The following is a 22,007-nucleotide window of genomic DNA, read 5'->3' as shown; positions in this document are numbered from 1 at the left end:
GGTTAGCATTTGTATCACTAGGTAAACTTCCTGGTTTTCTTTCACCTATTAACCTTGCTAGGTTACTTACTTCTTGTTCCAGATTTTGAATAGAAGCTTGTTGATTACTAAATGCTTGAGCATTTTGTTCATTGGTTTGTTTTTTAGATGTGAAAAAGTGCGTTTGAGTTTCAACTAGCTTTGTCATCATATCTTCTAAATTTGGCTTTTTATCATCGGCTTGTGGTGGTTTGTTTTGAAAATTAGGTCTTTGCTGATTGTAAGTATTATTGGATACTTGTTGATTACTAGGACCTTGTTGGTTGTTGTATGAAATATTTCGGTTATAATTCTGGTTTTGATTGTAAATCGGTCTTGGCGGTTGATAATTATTCTGATAATTATTTTCAGGCCTTTAGTTTATGTATGAAATATTCTCTCTTTGTTCCATTGTTAATTCAATACTGAGATAATCTTTTGTCAAATGTGGTCCTCCATACTGCTCACAACTAATTCGTATTGAGTGGATATCTTTAGTCATCTTTTCCATTCGTCTCTCGACAGCATCTATCTTTGCAGAAATGGAGTCTAAGTCATGGCTAGAATCGGCTCTAGCTGCTTTAGATGATCTAACGATATCTTTTTCTTGGTGCCACTCATGTGAGTGGAAAGCAGTGTTATCAATAATTTTATAAGCATCAGTTTCTGTTTTCTTCATAATAGAACCACCAGCTGCTATATCTATGTCTTTTCTTGTAGTGATGTCGCATCCTTGGTAGAATATTTGTACTATTTGACAGGTGTCTAAACCATGTTGCGGACATCATCTTAATAACTTTTCAAATCTAGTCCACGCCTCATATAGAGTTTCATTTGGTTTCTGTGTGAACGTAACAATTTCTCCTTGAAGTCTTACGGCTTTAGATGCCGGAAAGAATTGTTTAAGAAATTTTTCAACTAAAACATCCTATGTATCAATCGCCCCTTCAGGTAACTATTCCAACCAATCTTTGGCTTCTCCCTTTAAAGTCCAGGGAAATAACCTGAGATATATCTGTTCATCCTCCACTTCTCTTATTTTAAATAGTGTGCAGATCCTATTAAAGGTACGAAGATGTTCATTTGGATCTTCCTTCGGCGCACCACTAAATTGGCATTGATTAGTCACCATGTGTAGAATTTGTCCTTTGATTTCATAATCTGGCGCATTAATGTCTGGATGAGTAATTGCGTGACCTTGGCCAGTGCGTTTAGCTCTCATTCGGTCTTCCATACTTAAAGGCTCTGTTACTTCCATAATTGAATTTGTTGAATCTGAATCACTAGAGGATTTTGATTTAATGGTTCGTTCCTCAACAATCTCTGTTTGAATAATTGGTGGTTCCGGAGGAAAGATTAATGGTTCAGGATCTATGAATTGTCCCTGAATATTCTCCGGATTCTCAATTGTGAGGTCGGGTTCAAAAAATGGATTATCGGAAATTTGGATTGGAGTACTTGGTCGACTGGATGACGATTCTAAAGAAAAATCAACGGCGGTAATATTAGCTAGATGTCTTGATCTAGTTACAGGTGGTGAACGTACAAAAGGTGGTGAACATCTTGCTCGGTGCATTCGCTGAATATCCTATTAGTTTTTAAAAGGAAAGAAAAATTATATAAGTTATCTAATTAATAGACTTTTCTGATTTTGCCCACGTTTCGAATAACCAAAAGATGCAGCAGAGGGGCAGGATTCGTTTGGTCTCAATATAATTGAGTACTGTTTGGCTCCAATAACCCGGTCCACGTACAAATCTAACTATTACTACGAACTAGAAAATTTTGATGTCTATCAATTTAACCACTTAAAATAAATTTTCGTATTTTTAAGAAATTTAGATAAGAAGTAGAATAAAAATCTATGTCCTAAAACTAGAATGGCGAGAAATAAGAAAGAAAAAGAGTGACTTATAAAACTTTAAAATACTCGACTAACCCAACCTTATTACTATCACTAACTTAAAATTAAAATTGCAAATTGAGATTACTAATTGGAGTGATAATTGATACATAGGTAAAAGGCGTCGAAAAATAAAAATAAGAAAGTAGCGCGTTGAAACTTAAAAAGGAACTAAAAACTAAAAACTAAAAGTTGCGTCTAAAAATATTAAAGCTTACAAGTAAAACTATATCCCAAATGGCAATAACTTAAAAAGGAACTAAAACTTAAAAAGGCGTCACAAAATTCTAAACCACCTAAATCTTAGTCTAAAGAAAAAGCACTTAAGGGATTTTACGGCAAAGCCTAAAAATCTAGAAATAAAAATAACTATGGCAAAAACTATATTTAAAACTAAATACGAGCGAAAAATACAAATTATTACGCTAAAACAAATAAAAATATACAAAATATAAAAATATACTAAAATTTGTAAAAAGTACAATTTTTATAAAAATATTATTTTTATATTATTTATTTTATAAAACTATTAATTTTATAAATTAATTAAACTAAATAAAACTAAATAAACTAATTAAAACTAAATATTATAATAATAATACCCTAATTAGGGTTTAAAATTAATAATAATAATAATAATTATCCCGTAATTAATGCTGTTAGGTTTTCTGTGTGGCCTGTCAGAGAGAACTCCGCGAGTCGCGGTACTCCCAGCTGGAAAACCCCGCAAGTCGCGGGGTTTGCTAATACTGGGCTCAGATTAGGCTGAAACAGATCGGCCCAGTTTCGTTTTATAATTAAAATATGCTTTGGGCTTCGATTTTAATCTGGCCCAGTTCGTTTTTTTATAATAATTTGATAAAATAATAGATATATAATTTATATAAAATATATTTTAAAAACTTAAAATAAAAATACTTATTAAAAATAAAAATCTTAAAAATAAGTTAATATTATTTTTTTTCGGATTTAAAATTTTTTATATTTTTTTATATATGTTTTAAATAAACACAAAATATTTAAATAAAACTTATATTTTTTTAAAATAAAAATAAAGAAACTTTATAAAACTTAAATATTTAACAAACTCTTAAAAATATTTATATTTTTGTTTTTCTTTTTATATTTTCGAATATTTAAAACGTATTTTTATAAAAGCGTATTTTTTTATATTAGTAAACTAAAAATAATTTTTTTTTTATATTAGCGTTGCGCTTCCGGCTTTTAAGCTAGATGTTAAGTTCCCCGGCAGCGGCGCCAAAAATACTTGTTGTTTTCGCTAAGGGGTATAAAATACTATTAAATTTACAAGGAAATACTATTAAATACGATACAATTTTACACAAGATATTTATTTATTTATAGAATGGATATACTTAAACCTTGCTACAACACTTATAGGCAGTGTACCTAATCGTACAGTAGTGTAGTTTTTAGTAAGTCCGGTTCGTTCCACAGGGAATCTTTTAACAAAGCTTAACGCTATATTAGTTTTATTTTATAAAAATACAAATATATATATAAGTAATATTAGTATTATAAAGGGGGGTTTTTTACCGTTTAATGACCGGTTTGTCGATTTTAAAAACTTAGTCACAGTTAAAACCTAATGTAAAATATTAAAAATAAATATAACTTAATTTAAAACGTAAAGTAAATAATGATAATGAAATTGCGATAAATAAAAGTGCGATAAAATAAAATTGCGATAATTAAAAAGTACGATAATTAAAAGTGCAATTAAATACAATAACAATAAATAAAAGTGCGATAATTAGAAGTGCAATTAAATATAAAATAAAGGAAATTAAATATGAAATAAAAGAATTATGCTTATTTAAACTTCCGTAATCATGATGTTTAACGTGTTGATTTTAGTTTTATGCCCATGGGTTAATTGTCCTTTGTCCTGGATTATTTAATATGTCCATACGGATTTGTCCATAATAGTCCATCAGTCATAAATATAAAGAGCGAAAGCCTTCGTCAAATTATTCTTATTTCCGAAGTCAAATATTCCAACTAATTGGGGATTCGAATTGTAACAAGGTTTTAATACTTTGTTTAATGAATACACCAGGTTATCGACGGCATGTAAACCAAGGTTTTACTACTTTGTTAACAATTACACCAATTACCCTTGAATGTAATTCACCCCTGTTTCAACAAGTCTATTAACTATTAATCCAGTTCCGTGTCCGGTAAAATGAATAATTATTGGTATTTATAGATATCCCGCCCACCCTACCCAGTCAAGAGTGTGTGGTTATATATAAATACGTCGAATTATAAGTTTGTATATTAAATTAACAAGGTATTGTTTAGTTAATATAAAACCCATTAATAGCCCATAGTCTAATTTCCACAAGTGTCGTTCTTTTATCCAAACCCCAATTATGGTACAAAGCCCAATTACCTAATTTTAGTAATTAGCCCAATATCATGATTACTTCGGTATTAAATAAGCATAATAATAACTTAGCTACGAGACATTAATGAAAATAATATAAACATAACTTACAATGATTAAAAATAGCGTAGCGTTACACGGACAGAATTTCGACTTACACCCTTACAACATTCGCTAACATACCCTTATTATTAGGATTTAAAATTAAAATTAAAATTAAAATATAAATTTTATATATATATATATATATATATATATATATATATATATATATATATATATATATATATATATATATATATATATATATATATATATATATATATATATTTACGTATATATTGAGAGAGAGATAGATTATGGATATTAAAAACGATCAGAATTCGTTGGGTTTTATAGGGATTTTCGAATTTGGCTGCTCCGCAACTCGCGGCATTTTTGCTCTTCAAACTCCGCGAGTCGCGGAGTTTGAAATTCCAGCTCACTCCAATTTGGATCTTAGTCTGCCAACGGTTTATTATATAAATATAATATATATATAATTTATATAATTAATTATATATTATATTTTATTTATATACATAGTTAACTTGTAATTTTTAGTCCGTTGCGTCGAGCATTGAGAGTTGACTCTAGTCCCGGTTCCGGATTTTCGAACGTCCTTGCGTACAATTTAATATCTTGTACTTTGCGTTTTGAATCTTGTACTCTTGTAATTTTGAGACGTTTCTCATCAATAATTGGAACCTTTTTGATTGTATTTTGTACTTTTGAGCTTTTTGGTCATTTGCGTCTTCAATTCGTCGAATCTGTCTTTTGTCTTCACCTTTTATTATTTAAACGAATATCACTTGTAAATAGAACAATTGCAACTAAAAGCTTGTCTTTCTTGAGGAATAATGCTATGAAATATATGTTCGTTTTTAGCATTATCATACCACTTTGTTCATGTACCTAGGATTCCATCCATAAGGTCGTTTAAACCCTTTAAGTTTAACGTTGGGAGTAGGGATATCCGTCTTAGCCAAAATCTTCAAAGCCTAAACTCTTAGTGACAAATCAGTTAGGTTCATAGCCCAGTTGATTGAGGTTTAGTATCTATTCTAGGAAGTTAAACTCTCATGATAATTCCCCATCGGGATTCTATTCTTCACACATATCCATTTTTACCTTTATAACTATATTATTATTAGTAGTTAATCTTAATCTATCACCACTTATCATTAGGGTTAACTATTTAGGCACTTTTTTCCCACGTTACTGAGCAAACATACAAAAATGCGAACCTGAGTTATATTTACCACTTACTCGTTAAAAGGAAGACAAGTAGGTGAGTTATTGTAGTGACCCGAACTTTTCCATGTTTATATATATTAAATAAAATTAATATTTACATGATTAAATGTTTCCAACATGTTAAGCAATCAAACTTGTTAAGACTTGATTAATTGAAATAGGTTTCATATAGACAATTGACCACCCATGTTGACCGGTGATTCACGAACGTTAAAACTTGTAAAAACTATACGATGACATATATATGGTTATATATATAGTTAACATGATTTTATTATAAGTATGTATCTCATTAGGTATTTTAACAATGAGTTATATACATAAAAATGAGACTATTAATTTAAGAAACTCGAAAACGATATATATAACGATTATCGTTATAACAACGTCTTACTAGGTACATATGAATCATATTAAGATATTGATACACTTGGTTAATTATGTTAAATGATAAGTAAATATATTATTAAGTGTATTAACAATGAAATACATATGTAAAAATAAGACTACTAACTTAATGATTTCGAAACGAGACATATATGTAACGATTATCGTTGTAACGACATTTAACTGTATATATAGCATACTAAGATATATTATATATCATAATATCATGATAATATAACAATTTAACATCTCATTTGTTATAATAAACAATGGGTTAATAACATTCAACAAGATCGTTAACCTAAAGGTTTCAAAACAACATTTACATGTAACGACTAACGATGACTTAACGACTCAGTTAAAATGTATATACATGTAGTGTTTTAATATGTATTCAAACACTTTTGAAAGACTTCAAGACACTTATCAAAATACTTCTACTTAACAAAAATGCTTACAATTACATCCTCGTTCAGTTTCATCAACAATTCTACTCGTATGCACCCGTATTCGTACTCGTACAATACACAGCTTTTAGATGTATGTACTATTGGTATATACACTCCAATGATCAGCTCTTAGCAGCCCATGTGAGTCACCTAACACATGTGGGAACCATCATTTGGCAACTAGCATGAAATATCTCATAAAATTACAAAAATATGAGTAATCATTCATGACTTATTTACATGAAAACAAAATTACATATCCTTTATATCTAATCCATACACCAACGACCAAAAACACCTACAAACACTTTCATTCTTCAATTTTATTCATCTAATTGATCTCTCTCAAGTTCTATCTTCAAGTTCTAAGTGTTCTTCATAAATTCCAAAAGTTCTAGTTTTATAAAATCAAGAATACTTCCAAGATTGCAAGTTTACTTCCAAGTTTTCTAAATCCATTCCAAGTAATCATCCAAGATTAAGAAACCTTTGTTACTTACAGTAGGTTATCTTTCTAATACAAGGTAATAATCATATTCAAACTTTAATTCAATTTCTATAACTATAACAATCTTATTTCGAGTGGAAATCTTACTTGAAATTGTTTTCGTGTCATGATTCTGCTTCAAGAACTTTCAAGCCATCCAAGCATCCTTTGAAGCTAGATCTATTTTTCCCATTTCCAGTAGGTTTATCCAAGGAACTTGAGGTAGTAATGATGTTCATAACATCATTCGATTCATACATATAAAGCTATCTTATTCGAAGGTTTAAACTTGTAATCACTAGAACATAGTTTAGTTAATTCTAAACTTGTTCGCAAATAAAAGTTAATCCTTCTAACTTGACTTTTAAAATCAACTAAACACATGTTCTATATCTATATGATATGCTAACTTAATGATTTAAAACCTGGAAACATGAAAAACACCGTAAAACCGGATTTACGCCGTCGTAGTAACACCGCGGGCTGTTTTGGGTTAGTTAATTAAAAACTATGATAAACTTTGATTTAAAAGTTGTTATTCTGGGAAAATGATTTTTATTATGAACATGAAACTATATCCAAAAATTATGGTTAAACTCAAAGTGGAAGTATGTTTTCTAAAATGGTCATCTAGACGTCGTTCTTTCGACTGAAATGACTACCTTTACAAAAATGACTTGTAACTTATTTTTCCGACTATAAACCTATACTTTTTATGTTTAGATTCATAAAATAGATTTCAATATGAAACCATAGCAATTTGATTCACTCAAAACGGATTTAAAATGAAAAAGTTATGGGTAAAACAAGATTGGATAATTTTTCTCATTTTAGCTACGTAAAAATTGGTAACAAATCTATTCCAACCATAACTTAATCAACTTGTATTGTATATTATATAATCTTGAGATACCATAGACACGTATACAATGTTTTGACCTATCATGTCGACACATCTATATATATTTCGGAACAACCATAGACACTCTATATGTGAATGTTGGAGTTAGCTATACAGGGTTGAGGTTGATTCCAAAATATATATAGTTTGAGTTGTGATCAATACTGAGATACGTATACACTGGGTCGTGGATTGATTCAAGATAATATTTATCGATTTATTTCTGTACATCTAACTGTGGACAACTAGTTGTAGGTTACTAACGAGGACAGCTGACTTAATAAACTTAAAACATCAAAATATATTAAAATTATTGTAAATATATTTTGAACATACTTTGATATATATGTATATATTGTTATAGGTTCGTGAATCAACCAGTGACCAAGTCTTACTTCCCGACGAAGTAAAAATCTGTGAAAGTGAGTTATAGTCCCACTTTTAAAATCTAATATTTTGGGATGAGAATACATGTGAGTTATAGTCCCACTTTTAAAATCTAATATTTTGGGATGAGAATACATGCAGGTTTTATAAATGATTTACAAAATAGACACAAGTACATGAAACTACATTCTATGGTTGAATTATCGAAATCGAATATGTCCCTTTTTATTAAGTCTGGTAATCTAAGAATTAGGGAACAGACACCCTAATTGACGTGAATCCTAAAGATAGATCTATTGGGCCTAACAAACCCCATCCAAAGTACCGGATGCTTTAGTACTTCGAAATTTATATCATATCCGAAGGGTGTCCCGGAATGATGGGGATATTCTTATATATGCATCTTGTTAATGTCGGTTACCAGGTGTTCACCATATGAATGATTTTTATCTCTATGTATGGGATGTGTATTGAAATATAAAATCTTGTGGTCTATTGTTAAGATTTGATATATATAGGTTAAACCTATAACTCACCAACATTTTTGTTGACGTTTAAAGCATGTTTATTCTCAGGTGAATACTAAGAGCTTCCGCTGTTGCATACTAAAATAAGGACAAGATTTGGAGTACATGTTTGTATGATATTGTGTAAAAACTGCATTCAAGAAACTGATTTCGATGTAACATATTTGTATTGTAAACCATTATGTAATGGTCGTGTGTAAACAGGATATTTTAGATTATCATTATTTGATAATCTACGTAAATCTTTTTGAACCTTTATTTATGAAATAAACGTTATGGTTTGTTTTAAAAATGAATGCAGTCTTTGAAAAACGTCTCATATAGAGGTCAAAACCTCGCAACGAAATCAATTAATATGGAACGTTTTTTAATCAAAAAGAACGGGACATTTCAGTTGGTATCCGAGCGTTGGTCTTAGAGAACCAGAATTTTGCATTAGTGTGTCTTATCGAGTTTGTTAGGATGCATTAGTGAGTCTGGACTTCGACCGTATTTACTTAAAAAAAAAAATATTGCTTAACAAATTTTGTTGGAAACTATATATTTTTAACATGTGAATATTATGTGATATATTAATTTCTTAACGTGTTTGATATTATGTGATAGATGTCTACCTCTAGAACTAGTCCCATTGACTCACCTAATAATAATGAAGAGTCAAATGTAAATTGGAATGATTCATGGACTGATTCACAAGTTTCCGAAGAGGAACCGGAAGAAGAGTCTGAACCGGAAAAAGAATCGGAACAAGAAGAAGAATCGGAACCGGAAGAAGAACCAGTGGGGGAAATAATAAAACTGTTAAGTAGAAGAAAATCCTCAACCAACCGACCAAAGTTAATTATGGTCAACGGTGTTTCTGCCAAGGAAGCAAAATATTGGGAGGATTACCAATTCTCCGATGAATCGGATCCCGACGAGGATTCCGATGATGTTATAGAAATTACCCCAACTGAATTTAAAAAGGCAAAAGAGAACAATAAGGGAAAGGGCATAAAAATAGAGAAATCTGATTCCAACCCCGATGAACTTTATATGTATCGTCAACCCCCGAAGCCCTTAAGTTGTAACAATAACCCGGGAACCTCTAAACCACCAGGTTTTTTATAAACGAATGTGGAAAACGACGGCTCGTATTAGGGGAACATCATATATCCCTAGAAACTTGTCAAAGCGAACCAAAACCGAAGAAGAAGAAATGAGCGAGTCGGAATAAGATAGTTGTATTCGTGTGGTGTAATATATGTAATATAGTGTGCTTATGCTTTATGATATATGTAAAAATTGCTTGTATTAATAAGTATTTTTTTTATGAATCTAACTCTTGTCTATTTTAAAATATAAAAACACAAAATGGGTAGTTACCCAATATTTTAAGAGACCTACCCGGAGACATGATTGATGAAATCTTGTCTAGAGTCGGTCAGAATTTTTCGGCACAACTATTTACGGCGAAATCAGTTTGTAAGACATTCGAAGAACGTTCCAAGAATGCCTTGGTTTATAAGAGACTTTCGTTTGAAAGATGGGGGATATCACATTGGGAAACCCATAAGTTACGATGTGTTTACTTTGACGCATATATTGTTCGGAACCCAAATGCTATTTTACGCAACGGGTTAAGAAATTATTTTGACTCAATGTATCCGAATATAGGACTTCATGATTTAGAAAAAGCGGCTAACATGCAACATAAAGAAGCATGTTATGCTTACGGGTTAGTAATGTTCGCTTCTCACCAATGTGAGAAAAAGAACATCGGGCTACAACTATTAAACAAAACGTTCCCACAAGTGACGGAGTCGGTAATTGGGGTAAGAAATGAGGTTTTTAGGTTATTACGAGACTGTTGGTCATTACGTAACCTTCGTCCTTTTGACGACGTTACAACACGTTGTCATACTTTCGGTCTCAACGGTTACGTTCCACAAGACCAAGGATGGGAAGTAGTCCTAGTAAAACCAGAATGCATGACTTGTTTCTAGACGTATGAATTACGTGTCTTTGTTGCCTTTGCTGAACGCCTTATTTATTAACTAGAATTATCTTCGCAACTACTTTGTATCAAAGTTTTATGTGCTATATTTCATGCTATATGTAAAATAGCGGTATTGTAAGTTTGCAAGTTATTGTATAAAGGTTTGAATATGATATATTTTTTTTGTTGTGATTAGTTTTTCATATAGAATTGTAGTAGTTGAAATGGTATGTTAGCTACTAAGTATGAACTTAACGGGTAGGTACTACCAGAATTAAAGAGTATAAAATTCTAATATGAAGAAAGAGCTTTTATAAATAAGTTCATATTACGCTACGAAATACTATTGACTACTCTTAATATTCTGTATGATTAACTTGTTCCATTTGACTATTTTGAAGGAAATGGCACCGACTACTCGACACACCGTGAATATGAATGAAGAGGAATTCCGTACTTTTCTAGCTTCAAACATAGCCACAGTACAGGCTGCGCTACATACCAACAATAACCTTGGATCTAGCAGTACAGGAAATCGTGTAGGATGCACCTACAAAGAATTCACTGCCTGCAAACCTTTGGAATTTGATGGAACCGAAGGACCGATCGGATTGAAACGGTGGACCGAGAAGGTCGAATCGGTGTTTGCCATAAGTAAGTGTACTGAAGAGGACAAAGTGAAGTACGCTACGCATACCTTCACAGGTTCTGCGTTAACATGGTGGAATACCTATCTAGAGCAAGTGGGACAAGATGATGCTTACGCACTACCGTGGTCAGCATTCAAGCACTTGATGAACGAGAAGTACCGTCCCAGAACCGAGGTCAATAAGCTCAAGACAGAACTTAGAGGGTTACGAACCCAAGGATTTGATATTACCACATACGAAAGACGATTCACAGAATTATGCCTATTGTGTCCGGGAGCGTTCGAAGATGAGGAAGAGATGATCGACGCGTTTGTGAAAGGATTACCGGAAAGAATCCAAGAAGATATAAGTTCACACGAGCCCGCCTCCATACAACAGGCATGTAGAATGGCTCACAAACTAGTGAACCAGATTGAAGAAAGAATTAAAGAAAAGACTGCTGAAGAGGCCAATGTGAAGCAAGTCAAAAGAAAGTGGGAGGAAAACGGTGATAAGAATCACCAATACAACAACAACAACAGCAATTACAACAATAATCGCAACAACTATCCCAACAATCGCAACATCAATCTCAACTACAACAAACGGCCCAACAACAACAACAACAACAACAACAACAACAGCAGCAACTACAACAATCATCTCAACAACAATAACAACCGCAACAACAACAACAACAACAATCAGAAGCAGCTATGCCAAAGGTGTGAAAAGTATCACTCGGGGTTCTACACTAAATTTTGCAACAAGTGTAAAAGAAATGATCATAGCGCGGCGAAGTGTGAGGTCTACGGACCAGGGGTTAACAGAACGAAAAGAACAAATGGTGTCGGAACGAGTAATGGCGGAGCAAGTAGTGTCGGAGCAAGTTATGCCAATGTAGTTTGTTATAAATGTGGAAAACCGGGCCACATTATTAGAAATTGCCCGAACCAGGAGAACACGAATGGACAAGGCCGCGGAAGAGTTTTCAATATTAATGCGGCAGAGGCACAGGAAGACCCGGAGCTTGTTACAGGTACGTTTCTTATTGACAATAAATCTGCTTACGTTTTATTTGATTCGGGTGCGGATAGAAGCTATATGAGTAGAGATTTTTGTGCTAAATTAAGTTGTCCATTGACACCGTTGGATAGTAAATTTTTACTCGAATTAGCAAACGGTAAATTAATTTCAGCAGATAATATATGCTGGAATCGAGAAATTAAACTGGGTAGCGAAATATTTAAGATTGATTTGATACCAGTAGAGTTAGGGAGTTTTGATGTAATAGTTGGCATGGACTGGTTGAAGAAGGTGAAAGCAGAGATCGTATGTTATAAAAATGCAATTCGCATTGTACGAGAAGAAGGAGAACCCTTAATGGTGTACGGAGAAAAGGGCAACATGAAGCTACATCTTATTAGTAATTTGAAGGCACAAAACCTAATAAGTAAAGGTTGCTATGTTGTTCTAGCACACGTCGAGAAAGTACAAACTGAAGAAAAGAGCATCAATGATGTTCCCGTCGCAAAAGAATTTCCCGATGTATTTCCGAAAGAATTACCGGGACTACCTGCACATCGATCTATTGAATTTCAAATAGATCTTGTACCAGAAGCTGCACCAATAGCTCGTGCTCCTTATAGACTCGCACCCAGCGAGATGAAAGAACTGCAAAGCCAACTGCAAGAACTATTAGAACGCGGTTTCATTCGACCAAGCACATCACCATGGGGAGCTCCTGTTTTGTTTTTCAAGAAGAAGGATGGTACATTTAGGTTGTGTATTGACTACAGAGAGTTGAACAAACTTACCATCAAAAACTGTTATCCACTGCCGAGAATTGACGACTTATTTGATCAACTACAAGGCTCGTCGGTTTATTCGAAGATCGATTTACGTTCTGGATATCATCAAATGCGAGTAAAGGAGGATGATATTCCAAAAACTGCTTTTAGGACGCGTTATGGTCATTACGAGTTTATGGTTATGCCGTTTGGATTGACTAACTCACCAGCTGTGTTCATGGACCTTATGAACCGAGTGTGTGGGCCATATCTTAACAAGTTTGTCATTGTTTTCATTGATGACATACTTATTTACTCAAAGAATGATCAAGAGCACGAAGAACATTTGAGAAAAGTGCTAGAAGTATTGAGGAAAGAAAAACTGTACGCTAAGTTTTCAAATTGTGCATTTTGGTTGGAAGAAGTTCAATTCCTGGGTCACATAGTGAACAAAGAAGGTATCCAGGTGGACCCGGCAAAGATCGAAACCGTTGAAAAGTGGGAAACCCCAAAAACTCCGAAGCATATACGTCAATTTTTAGGATTGGCTGGTTACTACAGAAGATTCATCCAAGATTTCTCCAAAATAGCAAAACCCTTGACTGCATTAACGCATAAAGGGAAGAAATTTGAATGGAAGGATGAACAAGAGAAGGTGTTTCAATTATTGAAGAAAAAGCTAACTACGGCACCTATATTGTCATTGCCTGAAGGGAATGATGATTTTGTGATTTATTGTGACGCATCAAAGCAAGGTCTCGGTTGTGTATTAATGCAACGAACAAAGGTGATTGCTTATGCGTCTAGACAATTGAAGATTCACGAGCAAAATTATACGACGCATGATTTGGAATTAGGCGCGGTTGTTTTTGCATTAAAGACTTGGAGGCACTACTTATATGGGGTGAAAAGTATTATATATACCGACCACAAAAGTCTTCAACACATATTTAATCAGAAACAACTTAATATGAGGCAGCGTAGGTGGATTGAATTGTTGAATGATTACGACTTTGAGATTCGTTACCACCCGGGGAAGGTAAATGTGGTAGCCGACGCCTTGAGCAAAAAGGACAGAGAACCCATTCGAGTAAAATCTATGAATATAATGATTCACACTAACCTTACTACTCAAATAAAGGAGGCGCAACAAGGAGTTTTAAAAGAGGGAAATTTAAAGGATGAAATACCCAAAGGATCAGAGAAGCATCTTAATACTCGGGAAGACGGAACCTGGTATAGGGCTGAAAGGATTTGGGTACCAAAATTTGGAGATATGAGAGAAATGGTACTTAGAGAAGCTCATAAAACCAGATACATCCTGGAACGGGGAAGATGTACAAGGATCTCAAAAAACATTTTTGGTGGCCGGGTATGAAATCCGATGTTGCTAAATACGTAGGAGAATGTTTGACGTGTTCTAAGGTCAAAGCTGAGCATCAGAAACCATCATGTCTACTTCAACAACCCGAAATCCCGGAATGGAAATGGGAAAACATTACCATAGATTTCATCACTAAATTGCCAAGGACTGCAAGTGGTTTTGATACTATTTGGGAATAGTTGATCGTCTCACCAAATCAGCACACTTCCTGCCAATAAGAGAAGATGACAAGATGGAGAAGTTAGCACGACTGTATTTGAAGGAAGTCATCTCCAGACATGGAATACCAATCTCTATTATCTCTGATAGGGATGGCAGATTTATTTCAAGATTCTGCCAGACATTACAGCAAGCATTAGGAACTCGTCTAGACATGAGTACTGCCTATCATCCACAAATTGATGGGCAGAGTGAAAGGACGATACAAATGCTAGAAGACATGCTACGAGCTTGTGTTATTGATTTCGGAAATAGTTGGGATCGACATCTACCGTTAGCAGAATTTTCCTACAACAACAGCTACCATTCAAGCATTGAGATGGCGCCGTTTGAAGCACTTTATGGTAGAAAGTGCAGGTCTCCGATTTGTTGGAGTGAAGTGGGGGATAGATAGATTACGGGTCAGGAGATAATACAAGAAACTACCGAGAAAATCATCCAAATTCAACAAAGATTGAAAACCGCCCAGAGTCGACAAAAGAGCTACGCGGACAGTAAAAGAAAAGATATAGAGTTCGAAATTGGAGAAATGGTCATGCTTAAGGTTTCACCTTGGAAAGGCGTTGTTCGATTTGGTAAACGGGGGAAACTAAATCCAAGGTACATTGGACCATTCAAGATTATAGATCGTGTCAGACCAGTAGCTTACCAACTGGAGCTACCTCAACAACTCGCGGGTGTACATAACACTTTCCACATCTCAAATTTGAAGAAATATTTTGCTAAAGAAGATCTCACTATTCCGTTGGACGAAATCCAAATCAATGAAAAACTTCAATTCATTGAAGAACCCGTAGAAATAATGGATCGTGAGGTTAAGAGACTTAAACAAAACAAGATACCGATTGTTAAGGTTCGATGGAACGCTCGTAGAGGACCTGAGTTCACCTGGGAGCGTGAAGATCAGATGAAGAAGATATACCCGCATCTATTTCTAGAAGATTCGTCAACACTTTCAACAGCTTAAAATTTCGGGACGAAATTTATTTAACGGGTAGGTACTGTAGTGACCCGAACTTTTCCATGTTTATATATATTAAATGAAATTAATATTTACATGAATAAATGTTTCCAACATGTTAAGAAATCAAACTTGTTAAGACTTGATTAATTGAAATAGGTTTCATATAGACAATTGACCACCCATGTTGACCGGTGATTCACGAACGTTAAAACTTGTAAAAACTATACGATGACATATATATGGTTATATATATAGTTAACATGATTTTATTATAAGTATGTATCTCATTAGGTATTTTAACAATGAGTTATATACATAAAAATGAGACTATTAATTTAAGAAACTCGAAAACGATATATATAACGATTATCGTTATAACAACGTCTTACTAGGTACATATGAATCATATTAAGATATTGATACACTTGGTTAATTATGTTAAATGATAAGTAAATATATTATTAAGTGTATTAACAATGAAATACATATGTAAAAATAAGACTACTAACTTAATGATTTCGAAACGAGACATATATGTAACGATTATCGTTGTAACGACATTTAACTGTATATATATCATACTAAGATATATTATATATCATAATATCATGATAATATAACAATTTAACATCTCATTTGTTATAATAAACAATGGGTTAACAACATTCAACAAGATCGTTAACCTAAAGGTTTCAAAACAACATTTACATGTAACGACTAACGATGACTTAACGACTCAGTTAAAATGTATATACATGTAGTGTTTTAATATGTATTCATACACTTTTGAAAGACTTCAAGACACTTATCAAAATACTTCTACTTAACAAAAATGCTTACAATTACATCCTCGTTTAGTTTCATCAACAATTCTACTCGTATGCACCCGTATTCGTACTCGTACAATACACAGCTTTTAGATGTATGTACTATGGGTATATACACTCCAATGATCAGCTCTTAGCAGTCCATGTGAGTCACCTAACACATGTGGGAACCATCATTTGGCAACTAGCATGAAATATCTCATAAAATTACAAAAATATGAGTAATCATTCATGACTTATTTACATCAAAATAAAATTACATATCCTTTATATCTAATCCATACACCAACGACCAAAAACACCTACAAACACTTTCATTCTTCAATTTTCTTCATCTAATTGATCTCTATCAAGTTCTATTTTCAAGTTCTAAGTGTTCTTCATAAATTCCAAAAGTTCTAGTTTCATAAAATCAAGAATACTTCGAAAATTGCAAGTTTACTTCCAAGTTTTCTAAATCCATTCCAAGTAATCATTCAAGATCAAGAAACCTTTGTTACTTACAGTAGGTTATCTTTCTAATACAAGGTAATAATCATATTCAAACTTTAATTCAATTTCTATAACTATAACAATCTTATTTCGAGTGGAAATCTTACTTGAAATTGTTTTCGTGTCATGATTCTGCTTCAAGAACTTTCAAGCCATCCAAGGATCCTTTGAAGCTAGATATATTTTTCTCATTTCCAGTAGGTTTATCCAAGGAACTTGAGGTAGTAATGATGTTCATAACATCATTCGATTCATACATATAAAGCTATCTTATTCGAAGGTTTAAACTTGTAATCACTAGAACATAGTTTAGTTAATTCTAAACTTGTTCGCAAATAAAAGTTAATCCTTCTAACTTGACTTTTAAAATCAACTAAACACATGTTCTATATCTATATGATATGCTAACTTAATGATTTAAAACCTGGAAACACGAAAAACACCGTAAAACCGGATTTACGCCGTCGTAGTAACACCGCGGGCTATTTTGGGTTAGTTAATTAAAAACTATGATAAACTTTGATTTAAAAGTTGTTATTCTGGGAAAATAATTTTTATTATGAACATGAAACTATATCCATTAATTATGGTTAAACTGAAAGTGGAAGTATGTTTTCTAAAATGGTCATCTAGACGTCGTTCTTTCGACTGAAATGACTACCTTTACAAAAATGACTTGTAACTTATTTTTTTGACAATAAACCTATACTTTTTCTGTTTAGATTCATAAAATAGATTTCAATATGAAACCATAGCAATTTGATTCACTCAAAACGATTTAAAATGAAAAAGTTATGGGTAAAACAAGATTGGATAATTTTTCTAATTTTAGCTACGTGAAAATTGGTAACAAATCTATTCCAACCATAACTTAATCAACTTGTATTGTATATTATGTAATCTTGAGATACCATAGACACGTATACAATGTTTCGACCTATCATGTCGACACATCTATATATATTTCGGAACAACCATAGACACTCTATATGTGAATGTTGGAGTTAGCTATACAGGGTTGAGGTTGATTCCAAAATATATATAGTTTGAGTTGTGATCAATACTGAGATACGTATACACTGGGTCGTGGATTGATTCAAGATAATATTTATCGATTTATTTCTGTACATCTAACTGTGGACAACTAGTTGTAGGTTACTAACGAGGACAGCTGACTTAATAAACTTAAAACATCAAAATATATTAAAAGTGTTGTAAATATATTTTGAACATACTTTGATATATATGTATATATTGTTATAGGTTCGTGAATCAACCAGTGACCAAGTCTTACTTCCCGACGAAGTAAAAATCTGTGAAAGTGAGTTATAGTCCCACTTTTAAAATCTAATATTTTGGGATGAGAATACATGCAGGTTTTATAAATGATTTACAAAATAGACACAAGTACGTGAAACTACATTCTATGGTTGAATTATCGAAATCGAATTTGCCCCTTTTTATTAAGTCTGGTAATCTAAGAATTAGGGAACAGACACCCTAATTGACGCGAATCCTAAAGATAGATCTATTGGGCCTAACAAACCCCATCCAAAGTACCGGATGCTTTAGTACTTCGAAATTTATATCATATCCGAAGGGTGTCCCGGAATGATGGGGATATTCTTATATATGCATCTTGTTAATGTCGGTTACCAGGTGTTCACCATATGAATGATTTTTATCTCTATGTATGGGATGTGTATTGAAATATGAAATCTTGTGGTCTATTGTTACGATTTGATATATATAGGTTAAACCTATAACTCACCAACATTTTTGTTGACGTTTAAAGCATATTTATTCTCAGGTGAATACTAAGAGCTTTCGATTTTGCATACTAAAATAAGGACAAGATTTGGAGTCCATGTTTGTATGATATTGTGTAAAAACTGCATTCAAGAAACTGATTTTGATGTAACATATTTGTATTGTAAACCATTATGTAATGGTCGTGTGTAAACAGGATATTTTAGATTATCATTATTTGATAATCTACGTAAAGCTTTTTGAACCTTTATTTATGAAATAAAGGTTATGGTTTGTTTTAAAAATGAATGCAGTCTTTGAAAAACGTCTCATATAGAGGTCAAAACCTCGCAACGAAATCAATTAATATGGAACGTTTTTTAATCAATAAGAACGGGACATTTCAATTATAGCTAGGAAACCCCTGCTAAATATAAATAATAAAACCATTACTCTCTTTGGTAACTAATTCTGGCGTGTTGCGACCTAACGACACCGCACAAATAAAATCGTCCGTTTTGGCCATATCATAAGGAGAGTGAGTTTTTGGGGCCGCTGCCCGGGATCGAATTTTCAGTTTGTTAAGGTAATCGTTGATTCTATCAAGATATCTAAGATTCTTGAGTGGTGTCTAAGAAAGACAATTATACACAGACTTGGTTGTTGGATTTTTCGAAAGTCTTCAATTATTTTGGAACCAAAAGGATCAGGCCTCTCCGTTGTTGGCATGGCCACTTGTTTCAAAGATAAATTGATAAGAAACACACATGCTTAACAGACAGGGAGTTTGTCGATATAGGATTTAAAGTCGCCATTATACTAAACCCTTTTTAAAAAAAAAACTATAAAAACAAAATATTAATTATGGTATTAATTTCTGTAGATTTCAGTTCAAACTTAACCGATTACGTAGAAAGTGCGAATGGCAGTTACTCTCCCACAACTTTGAAAACCGGAGAAGTTTTTCTTTATAAATATGAAACTGAAATGAATCTAAACCCTAATGAATCTCATCAAGAATTAATTCTTGATCCTTGTAGTCCAAGAAGCCGGATAACTTCATCCGACTTAGAGATTTCATTGCTTTGGATAAGTTTTACTCAAATGAACCAGGATTCGACCCTCTTCACGATCCAAAAGGGAGGCTCAGTCTTAACGAACTCCTCATTATGGAAGATGAAATACGGGAAGAATACCTAACTATTTTCAAATATCCAGACTTCTTTGAATTTAATCCAAAAGAGAAACGACACATTGATAAGTCAAAAGCTTCGTTTACTGGAAATCTATTAAATCCTAGCAGAAGGTTAGACGTCTTTAGAGAATTCATTAAGCACCTCTATTCCTCAAATTTTCCGTTTTCAACATTTCAAATAAATCTGTTAAAGAGCTGCGTGATCAAGTTCGCTCTCTTCACAAACTGTTAAAAGAATGTGGGGATAATATTTTTGTCAAGTATCGGGATGCAAAAATTGACCTCAAATTTGATTTAGAGTCATTCGTCAGTTTTCTACCTCATATCAGTGATAAGGAATTTTCTCAAATCCATATCAACTGTTATGTCGCCGCGATGATTTCTGAATTAGAATTTTGGATTAAAAGTAAAAAACCTAACCCTATTTCAAAATATGGAGATCGAGATTTCTTCTACTTTGATCCAGCCTCATTTCTCATCAAACAATTAATCGAAGTTTTTGCGGATTCAACCGAGGAAAGAATACATCAGAATTTCTTCGCAAAAAGAAAGGAAATATATTCGTAACTCGTGCAAATCCTCACTATGTCAAAATTTCCATTTACAACTCCGCAAAGAAAGGTTATTTGGGAAATATCTGAAAACTTTAAATTTGCTATCGGTAATCCTGTCTGCGCGGAAGATCTTTTATTTCAAGACACAGTGTTAAAACTTCTTTTCGAACTTAATTACCGAGATACTGGACCTAGGGATGGAATTTCAAACATTAAAAAAGTTAGAAGGTCTTCGGTTAAACTTTTGGACGACATCGAAGATTTACAAAAGCGTGAGCGTAAAATGTTAAGTGATTTTGAAATATTTTCAGTACACTCCGCTGATTTAATCTGGATGGTCAAAAAACTTTAAATTTATCTTTCTCTCCGCTTCATTTCTGGAACTTAGTTGTGGAACCTATGTAATTTGTGTTATTAATAAAATAAGAATTTTTGTTTTATTTTACTCCGTTCATTTGTCTTTTTCTTTTAATTTTTAATTTAAATAACCGGATTAAAATCCGAAGCAAAATTTTATAAATCCCTTATTAATTTAGTGATAAAATTTAAAATATAAAAGAAGTTCGCGAGTTGAGTTGGGGAAATAAGCCCGTGCGCCACACGGGCCCAGCTTTTTCTCCTTTTTCTTTCTTCCTTCTCCTTTTTTCCTCTTTTTTTTCTTCTCTTATTCTTTTCTTCCTGCGGCCGACGAGCAAGAGCATCACCACCATCACCATATCTTGATCAATTTTGACAAATCAAAGCACTAATCTAAGTCTCTCGTGCCTTCTAAACACGTTTCCGTTGTCAATTTTGCACGAAAGGTATCCTTTCACGATTAAAAATCAAGTTTTTACTCGAAGTCAAATTTTTGGCTTTTGTAAAAATTCATGTTTTATACCCAATTTTGATTCCCTATACGCTTAGTTAGACAATGTGATTGATATGTGTTACTTTTTAGGTTCGATTGAGGCATTTTGGTCCATTTTTAGCTTTCGATTCGTTAGTTTGAGTTTTAGGGTAGAAATTGGTGAAATTTTTGGAAACTTGATATGTTGCTAGCTCATTTAGGCTTAGTAATTCATCTAGTATGCTTAGAAACTAGTTTTGAAACAATTTAGGATTGTTTGATTGGAAATTGTAGTTTTGAGAAAACTATACAAAATTAGGCTTTAAGTTTTTCCTATAGTTAAAACGTTTTTAAAACTTAGGATTACTTAAAGATTAGTATAAATTAAGATATCATAGACTTACAAACGAAATTGGAGCCTAGTCTTTGACTTTTTCTTATTTTGTACGTTTTGATCAAAATGAATATTTTTCGATAAAAATGGTCTTAAAACTTGACTTAAAGGCGTTATAGTTAAAGTTTGATGTTTAAAAATATTTAAGGTAATTAAAAATGGTCATTGAAACCATTGTATGCTTAAAAATCGTCTTACTTTGATCAAAATTGCTTATTACGACTAACTCACTATAATT

At 32.8% G+C, this 22,007-nt stretch overlaps 1 non-coding gene across 1 annotated transcript; it reads left to right on the top strand.

Annotated features, from left to right (window-relative positions):
* The first annotated feature begins 785 nt into the window (after positions 1-785).
* LOC139903625 (small nucleolar RNA R71) lies at positions 786-892 on the top strand. Its single transcript, XR_011778435.1, has one exon. It is a non-coding gene; the product is annotated as a small nucleolar RNA R71 (small nucleolar RNA).
* Positions 893-22,007: the final 21,115 nt, after the last annotated feature.

This window comes from Rutidosis leptorrhynchoides, chromosome 3 (genome assembly GCF_046630445.1).
Source record: "Rutidosis leptorrhynchoides isolate AG116_Rl617_1_P2 chromosome 3, CSIRO_AGI_Rlap_v1, whole genome shotgun sequence".
NCBI lineage: Eukaryota > Viridiplantae > Streptophyta > Magnoliopsida > Asterales > Asteraceae > Rutidosis > Rutidosis leptorrhynchoides.
Note: the sequence above shows the minus strand (reverse complement) of the source record. Positions and strands in the feature narration are given on the sequence as shown.